Source organism: Calliphora vicina, chromosome 1, assembly GCF_958450345.1.
Source record: "Calliphora vicina chromosome 1, idCalVici1.1, whole genome shotgun sequence".
Taxonomy (NCBI): domain Eukaryota; kingdom Metazoa; phylum Arthropoda; class Insecta; order Diptera; family Calliphoridae; genus Calliphora; species Calliphora vicina.
In genome coordinates, this window is record NC_088780.1 from 147,917,776 (window position 1) to 147,925,976 (window position 8,201).

Genomic DNA, 8,201 nt, shown 5'->3' on the forward strand with positions numbered 1-8,201 from the left:
CATATTTTTTGTTTGAAGGTATTGTATTTGTTGTTGTTATTGCTGCTGCTATTATTGTAGTTCATATTAGAGTTTGGTGACCAAATTATATTAAACAAGGCATTCGAGGTTGCCTATTATTTTACTTTTTTTTGGTTTTTTCTTTTCTAAAAAGCAACCATCCATAGGTTCGACCAACTGTGGAGACAAAAACATTAAAATAAACGACCGCCAATCCATCTTCTTTTTGTTACTTCGACGGAATGTAACACAAAACCCCACCGATTATATTGAAGTTGTAAAAAAAGTCAGTCAATGAAGACTAAGAAGTAAAGTAAAGTAAAAAAAACTTAAGCGAACAATGAGGACAAAAACACTAAAATGACTTAAATGGATTTTGTGTCAATGTGTATGTGTGAATAGTCGAAAACAATATTCAATCATTATAGTTTTATTTTTTGTTCTTCTGGGTTAAATGGTTTCAAAAAAATGGTGCTCTTAATAGTGAAAATAAAAGATAATGTAAGTTAGACTTTTACTGTTCTATGTAGGTGAACTGAGATTGCTAGCAGGTTTGCGACAATAAGATATAAGTGCTTGAAAACTAAAGAAGAATCAAATATACCTCCTTAATAATCCTACAAAATGCCCTCAATCTTTTCGGGAACGATGAATAACCTGGGTAAGTGCATTAAGGGTCTAACATTAAGACCCTTGAAGTACTTACCTTACTTATTCCAAAATTCTCATAAAATCTTACACAAAACAATACAAAACTGTATTTCCGTCTCTAAATAAAATACCTAGCCTTGAAATTGATACCTTTACTACAAAAATATTTCAAAAAAAAAATCATAAGATGATTTAAGCCAATAAAAACAATGACCATTATCAATATGATTAAATTCACATTGTTGCTAAATACTAATAGAATATAGATTTAATGGAAGAAACTAGATTCCCGCAATAAACAATACTCGCAATGTAAATCCCCATGAAAGAAATACTAATTTTAGTTTAATTATTCTAATGTACACATACTTGGTCCTTGAATAAAAAAAAATAACAAACAAAACACACACACGTTGAATTGTATGTGTGTGACAAGGAGAGTATAGGTTACCCTGCAATACATGGAACAAGTTTCCTTCCGGAAGACTGTGTTAGTTACTATTTGTTTCTGCATCGATCGAAACAAATAGTAGTGGGACTTGACAATTTCTTGACTATGAAGCGGGAGAGGCGAATCATTCCAACTACTTAATTATAAATAGTTTTTAACAGTTATTACAACAAGTGGCCGAGTGTTGTCATGGTGGAATATTATTGATTCATATCTGGTCGCATATTCTTGGCGTTTTTCGGCCAATGTTCACTTCACTTCATCACTTGTATTCGGTACAGGTTCCCTATGATGTTCTGGTCAATTTTCAGCAGCTCATAATCCAAATAGAGAGCATTACCTTAGTGCCATGGATATTTGACTTTTGTGTTGATTCGTCTGGTTGGTCAGGCTTCAAATACGATCATTTACCCTTCGGGTTATTGTAATGGATTCATTTTTCATCGTAAGTAATGATTCGGTGCAAAAATGATTTTCTTTTATAGCGTTCAAGCATAATTTCGGACATACAAAATCTTCTTTCAAGGTCTCAATTCGTATGGTACCAAATCACCCAGCTTTTGGAAGAATCCTGCAACTTGCAAACTAATTGAATAGCTCCCTGTGATTTTACAACTCCTTGCTAAGTTATACAACAATCTTCATGGAGTAATACCGCCAATTCTTGGCCTTCAAACTTTCTTGGCTGGCCTGGACGATCTTTGTCTTCCGTGTATAAATCACCACTTCTGAACTTTACGAACCATATCTCGCACGTTGAAATCGGAAATCTATAGCTTTGGTGACCTATAGATGTGATTTTTTTTTTAAATTAAAGAAGTAAAGCAAAACTTCCCGCATATGACAATTTGTTTCTCTTTTTTTCCAAATCCAATTAACTGATAAAAAATTAAATTTTCATATATGTATCTCATCTAAAGCTAGAATTTAAAAAGGGATATCTGATGGTAATTTTCCTTATTCTGATTGCAAAGATTGCTATTTTTGACTTTGAAATACGAAATTGTTTTCTTGCTTGAACCAGAACTCTGGGTATGACCCCTACTTATGTAATGCATTGTGTTGGAACTAGGAAAATAGGTTATGGAAGTGAGAATAGAGGTTTGTGAACATTTGTTTTGAATTTTTTTATATTGAAAGTTAGAGGAAAGAATTCATCAGGAAGCTTCTTCCACATAGGAACGTGTATTGCGTAAAAAACTACGGGTTTCGGTTACAAGTTGCCTAATTTATGCAGAGCACATTCCATTGTAGTATCGGTATAACAATGAAACACAACCCACATTGCGACGATGTTCCAGTGAGTCAATAGAGCTGGATAGCCTACTTTCGCTGATAAGCACTTTCGCCCTCTCCTGTTCGCAGTGGAGTAACTCCAAAATAGACTTGCGAAGTACCGGAAAATACATAAGAGCTGTATTCCATTTTAGGTCATATATAAGTGGTGTAAATAATAAGGAGATCAGATGGAGTGAATTATTTCCTATTATTTACATAGATAGATAATTTCAAAGACGATCAAGCCCAAGCCCCCCAATCCAACTATGAACCCATCAACTCCAAAATATATCAGCCTCTGTTTTTTCGACCCCGAGCAACCGATTCATTTCCCAAGTAAAATATTTCCAAATCACTGTGAGATCCTCTACAATTTTGAACAGTAGCAAGAACTTTAGAGTCCTTTTTTAAAACTGCAAGGCATTTACACAGGTATTGTGTTGTACTGTGGAGGTATGTGTGGGGTCACAAACACTTGTAAGCTGCCTTGAAGTTTTTTTTCAGCTCTTTTGTTTAGTTGTTTTTTGCCATAGAAATCCACTTTATTTAATGAGCATCAAATGTCTCGTATTCCCGTTTGTTATATATTATTCAAAAACCGACCTACAAACCAAAAACAACAAGCTAACAAACAGCAACAACAACAAAAAACAACAACTTACTAACATTTCAATTAATATATTGTTACAAATTCATTCTCGTATGAGAGAACACAGCCATCCATAAACATACATGTTTATATATCGCACACATGCAGTTCATCTTATTATTATATTTTATACACAGATACTCATTCTTTTACTTGTATCCCCTTAATATCACCTCACACTTGCAGGGATACGTATATAAACACTTTCGTAGGAAGACAAGCTGAAAAGTCCTTTATTAACTCAAAGTCAATGGTGACATTGAAAGCGAATCACATTTTCATTACTTCCAAAGTAGAGCCAAAAACAATAAAAACGTTCACCCTTTTACAACCCGGAGTTAATTCATTTCTTATGGTGTTTTTTCATTAAATTCAATTACAAATTCTATTGCTTTTTTGCTTCGATTTAAGTAACTTTTTATTAGGAATATCTGAAGGACATTTTTATAACACATAACTGTCGTTTTGTATACATGATCAACTACTCAAAGATCAAGGGAAACATTGGATTTATACGGAAACATCGACGCACATTGGTGTCGATCGACAAAAAAAGTGGTAATAAATCTGAATCTTCCGATTGCAAAATGGTTTATGAACGAATCGTAGAGGAGATCTTATGCATTGAGATAATTAAATTTCTCAAAGTCAAGCATTGAAATCTGTCCATATTTTTACAAGTTATTAGCTTTGAAATCCTGTATCTCGCCTGGTAGTCCAACAGGGTGGTCGCAAATTTACTTTTCTTAAATTCTGTGCGAGATCGAAGAGGGCCAACAAGAGTCTATAGCGATTAAGACAGGACTAAAAGTACTTTTAAGTCTGCCCTAGTATATACGTGCATATATGGGAGTATGGATAAGTATCATCATCATCATTTTTTTTTCTTCCATTTTGTCCTGAAGTCTAATCACTTTGCGTTTACACCTTTGGGAATTATTTTGTAGTGAAAATAGAAACAAAAACTTGACAGCTTTTGCAACAACTACATAATACATGTAAACGAATGTGTGGGGAGGGGGTATTGTAAGGACAAAAAACAATAACATTTAGAAAATAAATAACATTAACAAAACAATAGCCATTATACACGTGTATGCATGAACAAACGTTTGCACAAGGATGTGGGTAAAAGAGTGTGTGTGGGACAGCGTGTATGTAGCTGTAACATGCGAAATCAATTGTCCTTAAAATTTCACAAAATGTAAGAATAAGATGAGGTTAAAATAAAATGTGTTTAGATATAAAATTTAAAGAAATATTTTATTGTATTGCAACATTCGAGAAATAAATTTAGTTATAAAACTGTTTTCAAATCAAAAAGACCGCCCATATAATACCCTATACTAAGTAAATGAGCAAAATCATTTTTTTTTTTTTAATATAATTTATTTTCGTGAATGATTTTCGGAAGAGTGCATTATATGGGAGCTATGACTAATTATCGCCATGAAATTAGGTCATGATATTTATGTCTATATGAAAGTTAGTCGTGTTGAATTGTATGTGTATACTATATGTCAATCGATTAACCGTTATTCGGATTTAATTTTGGTCGATTAACTGTTCGAATAATTCAAAATTGTCGATTTTCAAATAACAAATAAACCGATTAATTTGTGCCGATTAACCGATTAACCGAAATTTCTTTACTTTGCACTTATATGTTTTTAATTTGTTTGTATTTATTTTTCCGTTTTACTTCAAATAGAAAAGTCAAAGTAAAATTACATATTTTATTCGAACACCCATGAAACATGTTTAGTGAATTTAACACCTGGCATGATAATTGACGAAACTGGAGACATTACTGAAATAAGACTTTTATAAGAACTTATCGAAATTATTAAAAGTATTCAAAATCTAAAAAGGACTGCAATGGTATAATGGAGGTCTTTAACACGTTCGCTGTCGCCGTATGTTAAAAAAAACTTACCAGTGTGCCAAAAGTGTTTTTATACCCTACACCACCATAGTGGGGAGGGTATTATGCGTTTGTGCAGATGTTTGTAACGCCCAAAAATATTAGTCTAACACCCACCTGGCTGGCTGGCTGTCCATGTAAACCTTGTGCGCAGAGTACAGGTCGCAATTTTGAAGATATTTCGATCAAATTTGGTACATATTATTTTTTCGGCCCAAGGACCAAGCCTATTGAAACTGGCTGAAATCGGTGCATTATTTCACCTAGCCCCCATACAAATGTCCTTCCGAAATTGGACTTTATCGGTCATAAATGTTTAATTTATAAATGTATCTCCACAAATTGCGCTCCAAATAAGTTTTATATATACAAAATTCATGTCACCAAATTTTGTTACGATCGGTCCATAATTAGTCATAGCTCCCATATAGACCCGCTTCCGAAAATAACTTTAACGTGCATAAATCGCTTAAAATGTTGGTATACTCACAAAATTCAACATAGTAAACTTTCATATAGACATAAATCACATGACCTAATTTCATGGTGATCGGTCCATAATTGGTCATAGCCCCCATATAAGGCCCACTTCCGAAAATCACTCAAAAATATAAATTATTGAAATTTTAAAAGAAAAATGTTTTTGCTCTTTTACTTAGTGTATGGTCGGGCTTGACCATATCAAAACCCCGATTAATTATTTGCTCGATTAAACCAGAAACCCGATTAATTGAATACACTAATGTACCAAAATTTTTAAGAGATTTTTGCTTGTTAAAGTGATTTTCGGAAGCGGGCCTTATGCCGATCATCATAAAATTAGGTGACATGATTTCCGTATATATAAAACTTATTTGGAGCGAAATTTGTGTAGATACCTATATGAATAAAACAGTTATCACGAATAAAGTCCAATTTAGGGAGGACATTTGTATGGGAGCTAGGTGAAATAATGAACTAATTTCAGCCATTTTTACCGGGGATTTGCTTCACAATTAGCGACGCAAACCATGTATGGGTATAAAAAATGAAGCAATAAATTTATGAATTTTTTACAATTACAGTTGTATTGTTACTATTCACAATCAGAAAGAAAATTGCAAATTAGAACACATAATGTGGATTTTTAAAGTTTCTGAAAACAAAATTGGTGGGGAAGTTAATTGTAACTATACTATACAAACATTCCTGCATTCATTAATTTTTTTAATAAACAAAACAAACTGTCTTGTCTGAAGTTTTTATTAAAAAAAAAATTTTATGAAAACTTCACTCACAGCCAAAACACAGAACAGAAATTGTAAATGAGATAACTTTGAAGATCTGTAGACGAATCTGTTTCAACCGATTTGACCAATTTTTACTTCATCTGTGATGTATATGTAAATAAGTTTTATGGAGTTTTGATTGCTGTCGTATTTTTTAATCGGTTTCAATTAAAATATTCACTATAACCTTGTATGTGCGTATAGATGCGTGAATGGGCATCAAGGTTGAAACGAGTGTAATTTTTGCAATTGTAATTTATTATCAGTTCTGCAATGTCTAATGAAAAGTGACTTTTTCTCACTTGTATGGAAATCATTCGAAAATACATATTTTAAAACTGACTTTCATACCAATTGTTTCCATTCCATTTTATTACGACATCGAACTGGTAGTTAATGTCCTTTCGTAATCTAAAGTTTAGTCTGTTTTAAAATGTGAGTGTTCGTATCACCTTAGGGACTAGTAATTTTGAAAAATATAATCTGTTCAATTTAAATTTATGTAACTAGTAGAGTGCAGAGTGCAGTCAATTTAGTTAATGGCTCTTTACAAGAAATCGTGTATTGGGCGGACTGTTGGAGCAAGTCTTCGATTACATAAAATACTATGAACCATTTATTGGACTATCTATTATAAAGCTGTCAATATAACTATATAAGGACACTTATATAACTATATAAATAGTTAGTAATATCAGAGAGCTGACTTGTTTTAACCAACACCTACTTTACGTTGATTACGTGGAATCAATAATAGACTATTATGATCAATTGACTTCCAGCTATAAATACAAATGTTAAAATAACTAGTTACATAGCTAGAGTGACCCTTAAGTACTGAATGTTTATAGGTGAATGATACTTAAGATTTGAATATAAACTTAATAATTTTTCAATCACTCGAGATGAAAATATTTCGACTCAATGAATATGAATCAAGAAAAAACTGAATGTAAAATAGGTGCGGCATCTGCTATTTGTTTCCAAACTTGGTTTCACAAAATTTTAATTTGAGCTCTCTCTCCTGCAGAATTACAGAAATGATCAAAAAGTTAAAGTAAATATACGTTGTTCATCCTAGAATTCAAAAAGTTTTCTACGAAATCCTATAAATAAATATTCTGTAAATTTCCAACTAAATGTCCTTCATAACATTACGAAATTATAAAATGCTGTCACTTACAAATTTCAACTGGAATTGCTGGAAATAAACCAAAAAACAGAAAATGCATTTAAATTAATGTAAAATAATTAAAATGTTTATAAATATCAAATAAACAAAAACATTGTTTTTACATTTTCATCTTAAAAATTACACAAAAAGGAAGACAGACAGACAGTCAAAAAGGCAGGCATATGTTAAAATAAAATGGCGTTTTTATATGCATTTAATTAAAATTGCATTGCAATTACAACAAAAAAAAATAATCAAAAAATTTAATAGTATATACAAACAAAGAGAAGCTAAATGGGTAAAGTAAAATAATATGGAAGTATTGTATTGTATATAGCCATATATTTAATAAAGCCAAGATAGACATAAATACATACATATGTATATTTATATACAAATGTATGTATATGTGTGTATATATACATATATATGTATGTATATATAGTTCGTGGTAAATACTATGTGAAAGTATTATATATTCGTCAACCATTTTTCTCCACAATTGTATAAAAACTCATTATTTTAATTAACTTTCTCTTCAACTGTAACAAAGAAAATAAAATAAAAAAACGACGACAACGATGATGATAAAACAAATGTTTGTTTGTTGCTCAATTCAGCATTGGTCTGGTTTGGCCTGGCCTGGGCTGACTTGGTTGCACACATATTTTGTGTCATGCATTTGTGTACAACAAACATTCATAGATACATAGTTGGAGTGTTGTATTGCCATTGTATTTGTAGTGGTTTTCATGCAATCTGTGTTCATGTGAGTTTGTATGTACTGGAGCGTATTAACTGTAACA